Here is a 21290-nt window from a genome sequence, read left to right as displayed (position 1 = left end):
ATTACTTTACATTACCTGTGTTTGTCACAGCTGTTTGTGTTGCCGTCTGGTTTTGTGTCCTGCTGCTCCACTTGCCAGTTGTCAGCTTTCAGGTGGCTGTTGCTGAACAGTTTTGTTTGTGTATGTTTAATTTCGTTTTTCTCTGTCTCTGTCTCTGTCTCTCTCTCTCTCTCTCTCTCTCTCTGTCTCTCACTTCCTCCTCAGGGTGCAATGAAAGTATTGCATGTGTGGACTGGGAGTACAGCATACTTTTGTAGGTATCTGCATATGTCCATGTGATGGCCTCTGCACCAATTGTTAGCCAGCATTTTCTAATTGCATGCAGCCAGTTGTGTACTGATTGCAGTTCTCACTGTGATTTCAGAACAGTGCTATAAAAGGTATGTGAGATAGGCGTAGCCCTTTCAGATTTTAAGGGCAGGGACCATGCTGGTATGCTGTGGACAATGTTCTGTGAGTGTACAGGTTGGTATCTCTCTCATATTTCCAGCTGTGTTGTAGATTAATATTCCTCCATTCATTTCTCCAGTTTCCTGTACTAACTGTGTATGTACACTGACACCTACGACTACTACTACTGTTAATGTGTGTGTGTGTGCTTTCCTTGCACTTTTGCTTGCACTTTGTTGCTATGGCTTCAATATTTGCCCTTTACAGTCACTACTTGTATGCCTGCTAGGTGTTCTAACTGTAGTGTGCTGCTGTGGCTTTCCTATTTTCCATGTACATTCACACCTTGGAATGCTTGCTATATCTGCTAGGGTGTTACAGCATGCAGTGTGGTCTGGCCATGGTGTGGGCCTTGACATCTATTAGGGTATTTGAGTATGCTGCTGAGCAGGCCCCAAAGACTCTCAGGTGCATCTGTTATCTGCCTCATGGAATGGTACATATCAGTGGGGTACACCCATTAAATTGTCTGGTATGCTGCAGTTGTGACTGTGGGATAGCATGAGCATATGTATTACTACACTTTTTCTGCCATGCAAGTGGTGCATACTTTCAGGACTCCATAGTTACCATTGCATGTATTGTAACACCTTTCTGCCTACTGTTTGTACATTTCACATGGAGTCTGTGGGGCATCCCTGTAACTCATTCACTGTTGCTATGTCTAGGCTCTGAACTATTCAAATATGGTGGTGTCAGACCTCTCATGTGTACAAATATTTGCAGGTTGTCCACATTTCTGCCTCATATTTTGGTCAATATCTCATGCACAGCTTTTTCTGGCAAATCACTCTGGGCTCAAATCAGAATATAGTGACAAACATTCAAGTTTCAGACTTCATACCCTTCCAAACATCCCACAAAATGCAGAACCTGTTACTCTCTGAACTGTCTAAGTTTGTTGTAACATTATTTGTAATGTGTCCCTGGTTTTGGCCCTTTGCTCCACATATTTTATTACTTGGTCCGATGTGTTCCTGTAAGAGGTTGTGGGGTATGGGCAGTGATTATCCTGCTGTGAGTATGTGTGTGGCTTGCAAGGTGCTACAGTGACATTATTACCTACTAGCTACCAACTAGCATGGCTGTTTCTGTTCACACACTACCATTATGGAAATTCACTAGTTTTGACAGTAATTCTAAATGACATGCTTTGTGTACTACACATCCTATATTCCCTTTACATTCATTCCTACTATTACATGATATATTTATTTTAGCACAATGTTCTTGTATAACAGTCATGGCTTAGTGGTAAGTTATGCAGACTACTGTTTCCAAGGTCCTGGGTTCGGGACTGACAGTGGGATTTTATTTTGCTTTTGAACTGACTACAGGACCTGTCAATCAGAGTGACTAAGGCACTTTTAAGCAGTTGTAACCGGTTAGCGCTGGTTTGCACGGAGCTCACGCATGCGCACTGGCATTCAGCTCACAAGACACCCGCTTACAACCGCTTAAACGCTTACTCTTGCCACACCACACTATTTTCTTTGAAAGAAATGAAAATGGGGAGACAGGAAAGTGGTGAAAAAGGGGTCACAAAGAGGGTAAGACAGTAGGGAAATAAGCTTGGGTTTTGCAGGAGGGATGTAGGTAAGGCCCATAGCTGCCCATTTCTTCATCAGCAACAGCTGTGCATATGTTTGTAATTTGGTGTTACCTTTGATACCTTCTACCCCTGAGAGAGGTGTAAGGACAACAATAATACTTGTACAGCCAATTGTAATTGATAGTTTCCATATCTGGCAGACATATGTGCGGAATGGGCAGCTATGTATGGGGCTTAATTTTTTTGTGGGTACAGAGTGCCCTTTTTTTTTTTCAGGTGAGAGTGGTATGTCAGGTGAAGGAAGTCGGTATAGCTGGGGAGGTAGGTTGGGTAGGTCAACAGACAAGACAAACAAGACACATACAGGGGTGGTCTATGACACGTGTGGGGGAGTTACACAATTGACGGGGATGGAGGTTTGGATATCCAGAGCCCATGAGCCCACAGATGGCAACAGTGGAACTGATATCCCCACCCATGGGCAGTTGCCACTGTTCCTTCACTGCCCAGGACGGGGCTGTGCTGGGGGCTGTGTAGGCCGGGCAACAGGCATGCCCGTAAGTTGTGCCACCTGTGCCTCAAGCTGGTGTAGGGGCCCAAGAATAGAGTCCTGGATCTCCCTACGCACCACAGTCCGGACGCTATGGAGGGTGAGTGGTGGTTCTCCTCTGGCCACTCTTGCAGAGGGGGGATGAGCCCCATACCCTGCAGCGCTTCCACCCGCAGGTGGCACAGGGCCACCGGAGGAGGGTCCAGACTGGGCACTAGTGCCAGGTGCACTCACCAACTGAGGTGGGAGAGGTGGGTCCGCTGGAACCCGCCTTCCCTGTCGTCCTATGTTTTGCATTATGTCATGACAGTTTGGGTTAGTGACATATAATACCATTCACAATTAGTTGTAACAGCATGCATTAGTATTTCCATTAACCAAACACCCAGATATTCACACCATTGAACAGCGAGCATAACACATGCATAATTTGAACAGCAATACACAGTCCAACAACATGCAGGGTTGATTGATGGCAACAAGCCATCAGGTTGGATGTATGAACAGGGCAGATGCATCAATGGACATGCAAATATTTATGACCCAACAGGACAAATGTCCAGGGGTGTTAATTGTGATTGCACATACCATTTTCACGTGGAATGGGTTATATGTGGTTATAGGGTAGGGTGAAGAAAATAATATTAACACCTTCGAATACCAATACATATGCTGTACATTTCTAATAGCTGCACATATATACACACTACTGTTCTAACTACAGTTTCCTATATGATAACTGCTTCAACTTGGTGATAGGACTGTTACTGCTACCTCAATATACATTTTATTGTTCTTCATACACATTCATATCTAGCTTTGTTCAGCTACATCATCCTGCTACATTTGCTTTATATAGCTATAGACAACTGTGGATGTTTGGTATGTCAGACAATCATACTATCTGCATATTGCAGACTGAGAGCAACATATCCAGATTTTGGGATACACATTCCAGCTGCAGAAACACTTTGAACAGATTTCGCTGTTTGGTTTTGCTTCTCACATGCATTCCATTCTGTACTGACTGCAGTATACTTTATTCAGGGGTTATTACTACTTTATTGGTGGATTCATGACACTTTCTCACACTCTCTCACTTGTTTTCATTTTACTATTCAGGATGGTACTTATTTCTATGCTTTATTGACATGTTATACCTGTAGTTATTACAATCCTTTCCAGCAGTCTCACTTATGTCATGTTTCAGTATTTCAACAGGGGTATATTTCACACATGTGATTTGCTCATCTTCTGCAGCTGTACTTTTCAGCCTGCTGCAGGTTGTGTACTATTATATTACAGGTGGGGCATCTTTATTTCAGACTTTATTTCAGACATTTTAATTTTTCTGTTTGGATTACAGACTGCAACACACTTTTGTAATCAAGCAATACTTGCAAACACTCTTACACTTGTTACTTACACATTCTATTACTTAGTGACCTCACTGCACTCTTTTGCTAACTGTCATATTTTTATATTTCTTTACAGTTACTGGGAGAGGATTACTGACCTGCCTGGTGGCAACGCACCAGCCTATCGCCATAGGCTCTGTGGTTCGCAGAACGGACACCTGCAGCTGTAATATAAATGAAGTAATATTGGAATACACATCTCCATAATATCAGCTAGTTTAATTTCTTACATACATAATTACATGTAACTTACTCAGTAGTGGGGCGTTGGGCATTTGCCGGGCCTCCTGGATCCAAAGGTTCAATTGGTCCTGCTTGCGTCTCTTCAGGTCCGCATGGTGGAGACGAACCTGCTCACCAGTCCTTGGAATCCCTGTGGCACTGGTGAGATCATGAGCCAACCGGTCCCACGCCTCAGCCCTATATGCTCCCCAGAGGACCTGGCCCTGCATGAGTTGGGCCTCATGATTGTGGACTAGGAGCCAGACCATGTATCTGGACTCCTCAATGCCCCACCTCTGTGCTCGAAAGCAACTACCCTCACCTACACCTGACATTCTGGCTGCAAGTCAGTTCTACAATCGTTTATGCTGTGTATTCCTGCCTATGGGGCTTATATATGCCGTTTTTCCTGCACTTATCTGTGATTGGCCATTTTGGAATTGTATCCACTTCACAAAACCTGCTTTGTCATGCTCCACTTTCTATTCATTCCTATATATTTGCTATTACTGCAGTTCTGAGTGCAGCTGTCTTGGCTTAGTGGTTCAGTACCTTGACTATGGTGCATGGTATCCTGGGTTTGAACCTGCCCACTGCTTTTTATATTTTATGACTGTCTAGACAGGCTAGGGGGTGTAAAGGCAGTTTTGTTACAGCTTGCTCAACGTTGCTCATTGGTTAGCTTGTTGGCGCGGTGCACAGCTCTGTGCAAATGGGGTGCACTGGTTCACACCTCATTTGGCTGTCAGCACGCATATTACGCTCAGCTCAGCTAGGGTCACACAGTTTCAGCATGTAAAACCACTGCTCAGCTACGGGCACTCATTTTGCACCTGTTAAACCACTGCTCAGCTACGAGCACTCATTTTGCACCTGTTAAACCACTGCTCAGCTACGGGCAGATGCACTCACCTTGTTAAACTGTAGCTCAGCTATAGGCACATCTGGCATTTTCTTTTGTTTTGTTACCTCACATTTCTTCAAAATAAATGGACTATTTCATTACATTTTACATAAATTGTGATTTTATATGTGTACATATTTGTCAGGGACTTGTTTCGTGCTTATTTTACTAAAAAAAAAAATTGATGTTGTGGGGGCTTGAACCATGGATGCCTGCCTTTCAGCCGACGTCTCTACCGCTACGCTATTGCTTCTTGGCTTATTTTGCATATTTAGTTCTTATATGATTTCCCACTGACTGCTAACTGTGGCTGCTCTATGGGCACGCCCGCGCAAACGAGCGCACTCACAGGCAAACATCTTTACAACTTAAAAAAAAATGATAAGATGTTCATTTGCACATTTTATGTTCGTAGTCTGTGGGGGCATGTGTTGTGTTGTGTTTATTCACATTTCCATGGACTCTGTCATGGGTGTCTACTTTGGGCACTTTTACTCTTCTGGGGGCGTGTCCGCTTGCAGGTCTCGGCCTACGGACACACCCCCTACTGTCTTACATGGACCGTGTTAGCCTTAAGTGTGATTCAGCATGCTCACATGAATATGCAGAGCATGCTGACATCATTCCGTTTAACTGCAGCGGTAGAGATGTTGGCTAAAGAGCAGGCATTCATGGTTCGAGCCCCCACAACACCAATTTTTATTTCTAGCAAAATAAGCACGAAACAAGTCCCTGACAAATATGTACACATAAAATCACATTTTATGTAAAATGTAATGAAATAGCCAATTTATATTGAAGAAATGTGAGGTAACAAAACTATAAAAAATGCCAGATGTGCCCATAGCTGAGCTACAGTTTAACAGGGTGAGTGCATCTGCCCGTAGGTGAGCAGTGGTTTAACTGGTGCAAAATGAGTGCCCGTAGCTGAGCAGTGGTTTAACACGCTAAAGCTATGTGCCCCTAACTGAGCTGAGCGTAATATGTGTGCTGATAGCCAAATGAGGCTTAAACCAGCGTACGCTTGCCGAGCTGCGACCGCAAACAAGCTAACCAACGGGCAACGTTGAGCAAGCCGTATCAAAACTGCCTTTACACAGACACACCCCTCAGCATGTCTAGACAGTCATAAAAAATAAAAAGTAGTGGCCAGGTTCGAACCCAGGATACTATACACCATAGTCAAGGTTCCAAACCACTAAGGCATGGCAGCAGTACCTATAAATGCAATAATAGCTAATATATAGGAATGAATACAAACTGGAGCATGACAATGCAGGTTTACTGAAGTTGATACAATTCCAAAATGGCCAATCACAGATATGTGCGGGAAAAACGGACTATATAAGCCCCATAGGCGGGAATACACAGCATAAACGATTGTAGAACTGAACTGCAGGCAGAATGACAGGAGTAGGAGAGGGTAGTTGCTTTCGAGCACAGAGGTGGGGCGTTGAGGAGTCCAGGTACATGGTCTGGCTCCTAGTCCACAATCATGAGGCCCAACTTATGCAGGGCCAGGTCCTCTGGGGAGCATACAGGGCTGAGGCATGGGACCGGTTGGCTCATGATCTCACCAGTACCACAGGGATTCCAAGGACTGGTGAGCAGGTCTGTGACCACCATGCAGACCTGAAGAGATGCAAGCAGGACCAACTGAACCTTTGGATCCAGGAGGCCCGGCAAATGCCCAACGCCCCACTACTGAGTAAGTTACATTTAATTATGTATGTAAGAAATTAAACTAGCTGATATTATGGAGATGTGTATTCCAATATTACTTCATATATATTACAGCTGCAGGTGTCCGTTCTGTGAACCGCAGAGCCTATGGCGATAGGCTGGTGCGGTTGCGCCACCAGGCAGGTCAGTAATCCACTACCAGTAACTGTAAAGAAATATAAAAGTATGACAGTCAGCAAAAGAGTGCAGTGTAGTCACTAAGGAATAAAATGTGCAAGTAACAGTGTGAACGTGTCTGCAAGTATTGCTTGATTACAAAAGTGTGTTGCAGCCTGTAAGCCAAACAGAAAAATGAAAATGTCTGACATAAATTCTGAAATAAAATGCCCCACCTGTAAGAAAATAGTACACAACCTGCAGCAGGCTGAAAAGTATAGCTGCAGAAGATGATGAAATCACATGTGTGAAATATATCCCTGTTGAAATACTGAAACATGACAGAAGTGAGACTGCTGGAGAGGATTGTAATAACTACAGGTAAAACATATCAATAAAGCCTAGAAGTAAGTACCATCCTGAATAGTAAAATGAAAGCAAGTGAGAGAGTGTGAGAAAGTGTCATGAATCCAGCAATACAGTAGTAATAACCCCTGAATAAAGTATACTGCAGTCAAGACAGAATGAAATGCATGTGAGAATCAAAACCAAACAGTGAAATCTGTTCAAAGTGTTGCTGCATCTGGAATGTGTATCCCAAAATCTGGATATGTTGCTCTCAGTCTGCAATATGCAGATAGTATGATTGTCTGATATACCAAACATCCACACTTATCTACAGATATATAAAGCAAATGTAGCAGGATGATGTAGCTGAACAAAGCTAGATATGAATGTGTATGAAGAACAATAAAATGTATATTGATGTTGCAGTAACAGTCCTATCACCAAGTTGAAATAGTTATCATATAGGAAACTGTAGTTAGAACAGTAGTGTGTATATATCTGTAGCTATTAGAAATGTACAGCATATGTATTGGTATTTGAAGGTGTTAATATTATTTTCTTCACCCCACCCTATAACCACATATAACCCATTCCACGTGAAAATGGTATGTGCAATCACAATTAACACCCCTGGACGTTTGTCCTGTTGGGTCATATATATTTGCATGTCAGTTGATGCATCTGCCCTGTTCATACATCCAAACCTGATGGCCTGTTGCCATCAATTAACCCTGCATGTTGTTGGACTGTGTATTGCTGTTCAAATTATGCGTGTGTTATGCACGCTGTTCAATGGTGTGAATATCTGGGTGTTTGGTTAATGGGAATACTAATGCATGCTGTTACAACTAATTGTGAATGGTATTATATGTCACTAACCCAAACTGTCATGACATAATGCAAAACATAGGACGACAGGGAAGGCGGGTTCCAGCAGACCCACCTCTCCCACCTCAGCTGGCGAGTGCACCTGGCACTAGTGCCGAGTCTGGACCCTCGTCCGGTGGCCCTGTGCCACCTGCGGGTGGAAGCGCTGCAGGGGATGGGGCTCGCCCCCCCTCTGCAAGTGTGGCTGGAGGAGAACCACCACTCACCCTCCGTAGCGTCCGGACTGTGGTGTGTAGGGAGATTCGGGACTCTGTTCTCGAGCCCCTATGCCAGCTTGAGGCACAGGTGGCACAACTTACGGGCATGCCTGTTGCCCGGCCTACACAGCCCCCAGCACAGCCCTGTCCTGGGCAGTGAAGGAACAGTGGCAACTGCCTATGGGTGGAGATATCAGTTCCAATGTTGCCATCTGTGGGCTCATGGGCTCTGGATATCCAAACCTCCGCCCCGTCAATTGTGTAACCCCCCCACACGTGTCATACACCGCCCCTGTATGCGTCTTGTTTGTCTTGTCTGTTTACCTACCCAACCTACCTCCCCAGCTGTACCGACTTCCTTCACCTGACATACCACTCTCACCTGAAAAAAAAAAAAAAAAAAGGGCACTCTGTATCCACAAGAAAATTACGCCCCATACATAGCTGCCCATTCCGCACACATGTCTGCTGGACATGGAATCTATCAATTACAATTGGCTGTACAACAAGTGTTATTGTTGTCCTGACACCTCTCTCAGGGGTGGAAGGTTTCAAATGTCACACCAAATTACATACATATGCACAGCTGTTGCTGATGAAGAAATGGGCAGCTATGGGCCTTACCTACATCCCTCCTGCAAATCCCAAGCTTGTTTCCCTACTGTCTTACCCTCTTTGTGACCCCTTTTTCACCACTTTCCTGTCTCCCCATTTTCATTTCTTTCAAAGAAAAGAGCGCGGGTGTGCGCCAGAGTAAGCACTGGTAAGCGGTCGTAAGCGGGTGTGCGCGTATGTGCGCGGAGCTAACCGCCAGTGCGCATGCGTGAGCTCCGCGCAAACCAGCGCTAACCCGGTTACAACTGCTTAAAAGTGCCTTAGTCACTTTGATTGACAGGTCCTGTACTCAGTTCAAAAGCAAAATAAAATCCCACTATCAGTCCCGAACCCAGGACCTTGGAAACACTAGTCTGTATGACCTACCACTAAGCCATGACTCTTAAACAAGAGCATTGTGCTAAGATAAATATAACATGTAATAGTAGGGATGAATGTAAAGGGAATATAGGATGTGTAGTACCCAATGTCATGTAGAATTACTGTCAAAACTACTAGATTCCCATAATAGGAGTGTGTGAACAGAAACAGCCATGTTAGTTGTTAGCTTGTAGGTAATAATGTCAGTTAATGTACATATATAAATGTAAGTATATGTACATATATATATATATATATATATATATATATATATATATATATATATAAATATATATCTATATATAGTTGTAGGTGTCATTGTGCATACACACTTACTACAGGGAACAGAAGAGAGGAATGGAGAAATGTGAATCTACAACACAGCCTGAATCATGAGAGAGATACTAACCTTTACACTCACAGAACAGTGTCCACAGCATACCAGCATGGTCCCCGCCCTTACAATCTGAAAGGGCAACGCCTATCCCACATACCCTTTTATAGCACTGACCTGAAATCACAGTGAGAACTACAATCAGTACACAACTGGCTGTATGCAATTAGCAAATGCTGGCTTACAATTGGTGCAGAGTCCATCACATGGACCTATGCAGATACCTACAAAAGCATCCAGTACTAACACTCCACACATGCAATACATTCATTGCACTGTCTGGAAGCAGACAGAGGGAGAGAAAACTGAGAGAGAGAGAGAGAGAAAAAAAACCTACACTGTGACTCTGTGACTCTAAGCTGTCAGCAGTGACAGTAGCAGCAGCAATCAGAAGCAGTGGTAACGCAACCAGCTGCGACAAACACAGGTAATGCAAAGTAGCAGGTTAATAGTGTGCATACTGTGAACCCTCCAAATGTGTCATAGGTCTGTATCTATAGGTATGTCCATGTGATATGTTGTGTGTACGTAGTTCCACCAAAAGGGGATGACCATACATTACATGTCAATCAGTCTTAGGCCATGATCCTGGCAGCAGTTGTCTGTGCGTTGCCCCAGCAATGGCTGTAGTGACTGCTTTGAAAGGTCAGCCAGGTTCAAAAGGCAGGATCAGCCCATCACAAAGGCACACTGGCTAGGAACAAGTGTCTGCAGGTACCCGATATCACTGCATATGCATCCCATACTGCATAATTCCATAGCTTAGCAGACCAGGCCGGTTATGCATATGATGTGGTAGTTCCCAGGGTCAGTCGTGGTGCCTCCTTAGTGGTGTGGAACCACTGTCACTGTATGCCACTGTCCAGGTACATATCCTGTAGTACGGCCAAGATAAATTATCAGTGTTATATGCGCTTGTATGTCCTCTTGGAGTGCAGGTAGCACACATCCAGGGATACCATGAGGTCACAGTGATGCTGTGTGTTCTGCTCTGCTGAGGGCGGCCCTCACCTGGACATGTGAGAGATAGGGAGGTTACATACAGCTGTGATAAATATTTCAACTGGTGGGGGAGAAGGAGGGGGGATACGTGCACCGAACCTGTCTGCAAGACTGTTGCCAATATCCGTGTGTTTGGTGAATGTTAAGTAGGTGTGTATTAACACAGAGCATATCTGAGGCATTTGGTCCATATGTGTAACATAACTGAAGAAGGCCTTGTGGTCATCCATAGTGTTTGTGGCCATTTCCCTCCCAGAGTAGGCCATGGCCGTTGTTATGACGGACTGTAGCATAGTACCAGTGCTGACCACAGATGCCTTCCCTTAATGTGAATGTGCTCTGTCCTGCAGTAGCCTCCTGCTATTGTTATACAATCTGCCTCTGTCTGGGGTCCACCGGACAGGATGCCTAACCTTTGTGCATAGGGTCTGGGTTAGAAATGTGAGTGCAAGTTCCATGCAATCTGTGGCATGTCCATGGTAAGCATTTGCAAAGGGGTCAGCAGTGTGGGCTGTGGCTTCCACTGGCCCAGTGTGCTGCATGGATACCATCTCAGTCCCAGCAAGTGAATAACTGTCTAATCACATACATATCAAAGTAGTCTACTGTGCTGGTGGTGGTGGTGGGATATGTATATCCAGGCCGAGTAACTTGTGTCCACATCAAACTAGTGGATGGCGTCCCACATACAGTACCTTGGGATGAACCCCCAGAGTGAGGTTGTGCATTGGACCTGTCAGTGTGTGCTGACCGATGGGGCATGCTACTATGTTGTGTGGAATGTGGCAGGTATTGTTGCACAGGTGTTGGCTGAGCACTGATATCTGGCCATGTACCTGTATATCCACCATGACACACACACATGCAACATATGGGAGCAGTAGTATATCACTACACATGAGTATCATGTATAGTATGTGTGCCATATATTGCTAACATAGTCTGCTGATATCCTGTTTGTGTTCTCTTCCAGGGAGATGGCGCGTCAGCGTAATCCCGCCTACTCTGCAGCGGAAGACGAGGAGATCCACCAGAGCCTGGTGCGGGAGTATGACATCCTGTTTTCCCACACCAGCCAGAATCAGCAGGAGAGGGCTGCACTGTGGCAAGACCTTGTCCGCATAACAGGACATATGAGCAGGTACGACATCACTGCAGTGATTTAATCCGAAGTGTCCATCAGCGTGCATCAGATATCCACAGGCAACAGGTTGCCACAGGAGGTGGGGTGGCCACACATCCCCCCCTCACCAGACTGGAGGGGCTACTCCTAAATGTTGTGTGGCTCCAGCCCCAGAACAGCAACAGCAGTACACCTGCATCATGATGGAGGCTGGATCCACACAGCAGCACGACATGGAGCGTGCAGGTAATATGCCATATGTACACTTGACTGTTCTGTACGCTGTTAGTTTATGCATGTGTAAGGTGTGTCCGTGGTATGTATCTGTCATCATAGTATGTAATTGTGCATGTGTGATACTGGCAATAGCAGCTGACGTGTGAAAGGCAACTGGTGTACTACTGCACTGTATCATATGCAATATCAATGGCACAGTTGTGCCCACTGACATTAATCTCATCATTTCTGCAGGTCCCTCCGGGGTTACAGCAAGGCAGGCCATCCATGCTGGTGAGTGTGTTTAACATAACCTATAATAGTCCTGATAATGCTAGTAACAGTAGTGTAACTCAGTAGTGCTCTGTGTGTATACTGCAGGGTGTGCATGTGTGCATGTGTGCAGGTGTGCCTGTGCCCATGTGTGCATGTGTGCATGTGTGCAGGTGTGCCTGTGTCCATGTGTGCATGTGTGCATGTGTGACTGTGTCCACGTGTGCATGTGTGCATGTGTGCCTGTCTCCATGTGTGCATGTGTGCATGTGTACACGTGACCATGTGTGCATGTGTGCATGTGTCCATGTGTGCATGTGACCACATGTGCATGTGTGCATGTGTCCACGTGTGCATATGTGCATGTGTCCACATGTGCATGTGTCCACGTGTGCATGTCTGCATGTGTGCATGTGTGCCTGTGTGCATGTGTGCCTGTGTGCATGTGTCCACGTGTGCATGTCTGCATGTGTGCCTGTGTCCATGTGTGCATGTGTGCCTGTGTCCATGTGTGCATGTGTGCATGTGTCCAGGTGTGCATGTGTGCATGTGTGCAGAAGTGCATCACTGGTAACAATGTCTGGAGACTGTAAACTGTGTTTCCTGTCTTCCTCCCACGGGTTCTGGTGCTGCTCTGGTGACCTGCAGCAGGGAACCTGAATCTTGTGCCACGGGTACTGGTAATGATGATATTTGTGTAATGGTACAGGAAGGTGTGTCAGGGTCCGCCATTGGTCAGCCAATTGACACTACACAGCTGTCAACCCCATCATTGCGCACAGTCATCCTGCCAGTACATCCTTTGTCACCATTGTCCCTAGGTGATGGACAGGATACAGTGGGCATAGACCAGGGTAATGTGGTACCTGTGGCACATGCGTCCCTCACATAGCAGCCATGGGCAGGGTCCTCCGATGGTACCACACAGACAGTTGCCCATGGGTTCTCGTGGGAGCATCAGTGGGCATACTGCCTCTGGCCGACGTGCCCAAAGAGGTCTGTCAACCTCAGCTATGTTTCAGACTGTCATGCAGGCACAGTCGCGTATGGAAAGGTACACCAGACAGGGTCTGAGGGAGCTGAGAGCATGTCGCACAGCCATGACAGATAGTATGCGTGACATTGCGGATGCTATCCGTAATTTCACCGATGTCATAGACAGACATTGTGGGGACATATTACAGCAGTTCCACAACCAAATGTCCATGAGACAGGGCAATGATGGGCGTTTGGGGCGTCGACATGGCCGTATGCCGGCAACAGCAGCAGCTGGCAGTCGGCGCGGATGACAACAGGCTCGCGCATGCCCCCATAGTGCCAGCAGCAGCCCCAGCAATGCTGGGTCTGTGCTGTCATCGGAACGCTCCAGGAGACCACGTGCACGTGGCTCTGGACAGTCCCAACAGGGACCTGTGTCCAGTCAACACAGTCCCGCTTCTGATGACAGTACCCAATCTGGCTTAGTACTGGATACGGTCCGTAGCACCCCTGCCAGGCACAGGTACCGTGTCCGTGCCCACAGTCACTGATCTGTATGACCTGCCAGGTGCAGTCTGTGGCTGTCCACAAACCCCTGTAAATGGCAGCCACGAGGTGGAACTGTGTGCGTGCATACACACATGCGAAATGTTAACACCTAGGGTGACCACATACACGCACACACTGCACCAACACTGCCCCACCCTGTACTGTTGCCCCTCACCAACACACATACACACACATGTCAATTGGTGGTATCAGTGGCTGACTCAGGCATACCTAATTCACCCCCTGTGCATATGATGACACTGTGCCACCTCCTGCAATCTCCAACATCATTGCGGGAACAGGTAAACACGTTGCTGATGCACAGGGTGACTACATAGAAGTGTATTAGTAGTATCATATTGGTAACAGTACAGTGTGCTGCTATGACTGTGTGTATATCCCAGCATGCCTGCTGCAGTAACTGTATGAATGTCCTGAATTGTTATCTGCACCCATAGTACATACCAAAGTGTAACAGCTGCACATAATTGCATGCCAGTGGTAAGGTTGTCAACAGATAGCCGCATACATGGGTAGCACAGGGGGGAAGCTAACGCAAGTAGTGATATGCAATGGTGGACATGTACAGTAATGGTGTCAAGTTGCCCACAACGACTATGCAATGTGGATGTTCGCGCATGTAGATATGTGTGCAGTACCAAAGTAATCCAAATCACAAATAACTATGACATAATTTCAGTTCTACCATGGGCATCTGCGCTGTGTATTCCTGGGTACATGTTGATAGTGCCTACATATTTGCATTGTTACTTACTGTTATTGTTACCCCTTCTTTGTTGTACAATGCACTACTTCCAGCCCTGCTTACTGTAGCTTTGTTTGCATGCATGTTCGCTAGGTTCCTGGAACACTGCTTACACCTGCAATGCAGAGTTACAGTGCTTCTGTAGACTCCTAGTGACATCTGCATAGCGTACGATACGTATGCCAACTTTACACATGACAGAACGTCACTGTCTGTCCTGTACGCAGGTACGTTGCCTGTGACACATTGCACATATCTTACCTGGCATTTACCCACATGTGCAGTCATATATGCCAGTGCTATGAAACAGTAGCGGTACACCCACACATACACACCTTCAGTATGTTGTTCCCCATTGGCCCTATGTGTTGGTACTCACCATGGCAATCACACTACTAGAGTAGCATGTGCAAAGTTAACCTGTGAATCACCTCTATGGTCCAGTTGTGGTTTATATGAGTCATGTGGCAATGTCACAGCTGCCACATGTATGCAGTCAGCCATCACCCTTGGCCAGGAACGTACAACACATGTGTGGGATGCCACCACACAGCCAATCTGGGGACTGAGCTCTCTGAACCCAGTAATGCCATACCCTGTCAGGTGGCATGTCATATATACTACATCCTGGACAAACTTCAACCCCAATCCCTGCTGCTACTATTGATAAAACCCCTGAAGATGTTTCTGATAGTTTTGACCAATTCTTTACTGAGACATTTCAAGCCCTAGCTACCCATCTACCTCCTAGCTCCCCTGGTCCTGAAAGTAGCACCCCTAGAATCCTACTTGCGTTCAGCTGCCAACCAGTCGCCACTTCACTTCTCCGTACCTTGATTGAAAAAGTGAAACCCACTACACTTTCTGCTGATCAACTCCCTGCCAAGTACCTACAAAAATCAGATGATGCTATTGCTTACCCCGTCTCAAAACTAATCAAACGAACCATGGTAGAATCTAAATTTCCCACCATCTGGAAAATATCCTATGTAATCCCACTTCACAAAGGAGGCAGCTCTACTGAATTCTCCAATTATAGGCCAATAGCTATACTCTCTCCACTTGCAAAGATTATGGAAACTTTATTCATAGACAATTCATGCACCACCTAATCCAAAATCGCCTTATGGCAGACACTCAGCATGGCTTCCGTCCTCATCACAGCACTACTTCAGGCCTCCTAGCCTTTACTAACACCATAAACAATACTTGAAACACTAATTATATATCCTCAGCCCTCTTTTTGGATCTTTCCAAGGCATACGATATGGTTGATCACCAACTTGTAATCTACACCCTGCAAACATTCTGTCTAGATACTGGAGCCTTCCAATGGTTTCAATCCTACCTGCATGGTCGACAGCAGGCTGGCCTCTGGCAGAACAAACTCTCTAACCTTCTACCTAACACCCTCAGAGTACCACAAGGCTCTATACTAGGGCCCTTGCTGTTCTCCATCTTCATTAACAACCTTTATACTGTCATCCCAAAAGTCAGCTGTATCCAATATGCTGAAGACTCTACTCTGATCTGCTCAGCCACATCTCCAGTAGAGTTATGGTCAGCTACCCAGACCACCTTTAATACAATAGAAAACTGGCTTTCTGAACATCGTCTGATCCTAAATCCCAAATAAACTAAACTGCTGTTATTTCACCAACATATAGGTCTACCGCTTTCACCTTTACCATAACATCAACTGATGGCACAATAATCTCCCCTGACCCATCTACTAAACTATTAGGTGTCATCATAGACAATAATCTCAAATGTGACCTACATGTTAACCAAATTATCAAAGCCATCAATAAAAAACTAGGGTCACTTTACAGAATAAAAGCCTTCCTAACCCTCCAGCTAAAGGTGCCATAGCTCGCTCACACCTTCTTTCAACCCTTCTGTATGCATCCCCTCTACTCTCGAATATGAACAAGACTGTCCTTAACAAACACTCAATTTGCTACAACCACATTGCCAGGTTTGCCACTGGGCTGCCTTTTAGGACACATCATTGCATCAATCTAAATCAGCTTGGTTAGCTTGAACTACCCAGCCTAATACAGTATAACCAACTGATTATGGCCTATAAAATCCTCTATAATCTGGACAATACTCCTGCACTTCAAATATTATCACCCCCTATAACAATCCTAGACCGCTTCGATCCTCTAACAAACTACTAATTCAGACTAGCAAATTTAATAACATAGCCGGTGATTCTCTCTTTGCAAACTCTGTAAGTAGATCCTGGAACTCACTTCCAGCTGATATTACCTTACTTTCCACCTTAGGTCAATTTAACACTAGACTCAAACAACATTTGTCACTTAACTGGCTATGTCAATGTATCAAGCCTGGCTAACTCGAATGTGTAAAATCTGTTAACCAGTTTACTGTGTAATTTAATTTAATCCTGACTTGTGCTCAGGACTAACATTAACCTGTGGAACATGTTTAACTTGCTTACTTATGTAATCTCTGTAAATAATCTGTTTGTAATATGTAATGCTAGTATTATGTAATGCTGTATCTGCTTACCCTTGTAGCTTTTCTCCCCGGGCCTCCCCTGGAAATGGACATGCATCCAGTCGGACTATCCCGGTCAACAAATGTAGGATAAATAAATAAATAAATAAAATATATTACAGTGACTACAAAACAAGTCAGACATTGACACGCACTGACAGCATGCTGAACACACTGGGGCATACGTGGGACTCAGAATAGCATCCTGCCTGAGCATCACACACCTCTGCAGCTGGCACACAGGCATATATTCTGTCGGAACAGAGCACATGCCACACATGGCACACACATCCCCTGTGCCACACACTCACAGCCTGTAGGGCTACACAACACACCTGCTACAGACATGTCAGGTACCTGTCTTGGGTGCTGCACTGGGGTCCCGCTCAACAGGCTGTATCTGGTGAAGGTCACAGTGATATGCCTCAGGGGCACTATGGTCCACCACAGAACACATGCATACAGGTCAGTCAGAGGCATGGACACATATGACTCACTCATTGACCATGCCAGTATGGCTGACCTGAGACATACCTCCCTGGACTACATGATAGGGAACATAGAATGGATCTCTCAGCATGTGGCACAGGCCAGTATGAGCCTGATCTTGGTTGCCAACATACCCTCACCAGGTATGCTACCACTATATGTGGGAAGGGTGTTGTATGTCTACATTATGCTCAGTCTCCAATGTCATTCATAGGGTATCCGCTGGCTGTCAATGTGTGCTTACATGCTAGGAAAGCCACAATGATGTGCAAGGGTCATCTTGCACGTGACACCCATGGCCCGATGTATAATGGCAAAGCTCCTTGGTACACACATACTGCCTTATGCTGCAGGACACGGTTTACATAGCCACCTCCGTGGGTATCACACAGGTAGGACACTAACAGTGCTGCTACACAACAACAGCAGTGTACACCGGAAGATGCATGCACCGGACACTGTCCTCAGCACGGTGAACTGCAATGTCTGTGCAGTACCAGATTCCTGATTTATGGCTCACAGGTGTTACCCATCACTGACAGGTTATGCCCCATACCATGCCTGTCGTCCCCTACACATGTAACACACATAGACAGGGGGGTGGTATCCCAAGGTACCACAGATACACACACCTCCAGGTTGTTGGCACAGCACAAAGCATCAGGGCCTAATCATGTGCAGCTAACAGTGTGTCGGACTGCCATCTGGTTCATAGCCTGGCACACACAACCATCCCATACACAGGAAGACCACCTATCCTCCATAACAACACTGGCAATATGACAGTCTCAAGAACTGTGTTTATATGGCTGGACTGCATCCAGCCAAACATTGTGCGTGAGCATTACTGTAGCTACAACACACTAGTTGAAGGGTTCACAGCATGTGGTAACTGAATTGCAGTGGAATGACATGTTACCACTACCACAACAGGTGGGAACATGCAGCACCTGTACATCGACTACATGTACACTATATGGCCCAGACCAGATGTGTATCCCCTGCTGTAGGTATTTTACCATATACACCCACACTGTATAGGCACATACCGCGTGCAGACCCTGCACAGTAAGACACAGTCATATTGGTATACATTGCAAATACCATTTATCCACTCGAGGCATGTGTCAGACATGGTAACTACTGCAGGTCACAGGTATTTATGTGTATGTGTCACACACATACATCATGTGTGCAATGCCATTGCTGGTTTAGGCAATGGCATGCATTGTTATATACAAAGACCCACACAAGGTCATACTGTGTGACACAACCACACGTGGCAGTTGTGGGTTACCAAAACATACCTATCTGTACTCTGACAATGGTAATAGACACAGTAGCAGAGTGCACTATTGGCATTACTAGCCAACTAGCCCTGTTTGGCTGTGCTGATAGTGTGGTGACATCCCCTGTGTTTACTGGGGGAATATGCAGCATCTGGTGTATTGTAGTATTTGCCAAAAGGATCTGTTCTCTCACACTTGCATTTACACACACCCTACTACCCCCCCACACACACCCTACTACCTAGCACCTGTACATCGACTACATGTACACTATATGGCCCAGACCAGATGTGTATCCCCTGCTGTAGGTATTTTACCGTATACACCCACACTGTATAGACACATACCGCGTGCGGACCCTGCACAGTAAGACACAGTCATATTGGTATACATTGCAAATACCATTTATCCACTCGAGGCATGTGTCAGACATGGTAACTACTGCAGGTCACAGGTATTTATGTGTATGTGTCACACACATACATCATGTGTGCAATGCCATTGCTGATTAGGCAATGGCATGCATTGTTATGTACAAAGACCCACACAAGGTCATACTGTGTGACACAACCACACGTGGCAGTTGTGGGTTACCAAAACATACCTATCTGTACTCTGACAATGGTAATAGACACAGTAGCAGAGCACTATTGGCATTACTAGCCAACTAGCCCTGTTTGGCTGTGCTGATAGTGTGGTGACATCCCCTGTGTTTACTGGGGGAATATGCAGCATCTGGTGTATTATAGTATTTGCCAAAAGGATCTGTTCTCTCACACTTGCATTTACACACACCCTACTACCCCCTGTAGTATTTGCCAAACGGATCTGTTCTCTCACACTTGCATTTACACACACCCTACTACCCCCCTGTAGTATTTGCCAAAAGGATCTGTTCTCTCACACTTGCATTTACACACACCCTACTACCCCCCTGTAGTATTTGCCAAAAGGATCTGTTCTCTCACACTTGCATTTACACACACCCTACTACCCCCCTGTAGTATTTGCCAAAAGGATCTGTTCTCTCACACTTGCATTTACACACACCCTACTACCCCCCCCAACACACCCTACTACCCAGCACCTGTACATCGACTACATGTACACTATATGGCCCAGACCAGATGTGTATCCCCTGCTGTAGGTATTTTACCATATACACCCACACTGTATAGACACATACCGTCGGACCCTGCACAGTAAGACACAGTCATATTGGTATACATTGCAAATACCATTTATCCACTCGAGGCATGTGTCAGACATGGTAACTACTGCAGGTCACAGGTATTTATATGTATGTGTCACACACATACATCATGTGTGCAATGCCATTGCTGATTAGGCAATGGCATGCATTGTTATGTACAAAGACCCACACAAGGTCATACTGTGTGACACAACCACACGTGGCAGTTGTGGGTTACCAAAACATACCTATCTGTACTCTGACAATGGTAATAGACACAGTAGCAGAGCGCACTATTGGCATTACTAGCCAACTAGCCCTGTTTGGCTGTGCTGATAGTGTGGTGACATCCCCTGTGTTTACTGGGGGAATATGCAGCATCTGGTATATTATAGTATTTGCCAAAAGGATCTGTTCTCTCACACTTGCATTTACACACACCCTACTACCCCCTGTAGTATTTGCCAAAAGGATCTGTTCTCTCACACTTGCATTTACACACACCCTACTACCCCCCTGTAGTATTTGCCAAAAGGATCTGTTCTCTCACACTTGCATTTACACAACCTACTACCCCAGTGTAGTATTTGCCAAAAGGATCTGTTCTCTCACACTTGCATTTACACACACCCTACTACCCCCCTGTAGTATTTGCCAAAAGGATCTGTTCTCTCACACTTGCATTTACACACACCCTACTACCCCCCTGTAGTATTTGCCAAAAGGATCTGTTCTCTCACACTTGCATTTACACACACCCTACTACCCCCCTGTAGTATTTGCCAAAAGGATCTGTTCTCTCACACTGGCATTTACACACACCCTACTACCCCCCTGTAGTATTTGCCAAAAGGATCTGTTCTCTCACACTTGCATTTACACACACCCTACTACCCCCCTTACTACCCCCCTGTAGTATTTGCCAAAAGGATCTGTACTCTCACACTTGCATTTACACACACCCTATTACCCCCCTGTAGTATTTGCCAAAAGGATCTGTTCTCTCACACTTGCATTTACACACACCCTACTACCCCCTGTAGTATTTGCCAAAAGGATCTGTTCTCTCACACTGGCATTTACACACACCCTACTACCCCACCTACTACCCCCCTGTAGTATTTGCCAAAAGGATCTGTTCTCTCACACT

This window comes from Protopterus annectens, chromosome 4.part1, assembly GCF_019279795.1.
Source record: "Protopterus annectens isolate FY-2018-M chromosome 4.part1, PAN1.0, whole genome shotgun sequence".
NCBI classification, from domain to species: Eukaryota; Metazoa; Chordata; order Ceratodontiformes; family Protopteridae; genus Protopterus; species Protopterus annectens.
This window is presented reverse-complemented; position numbering follows the sequence as displayed.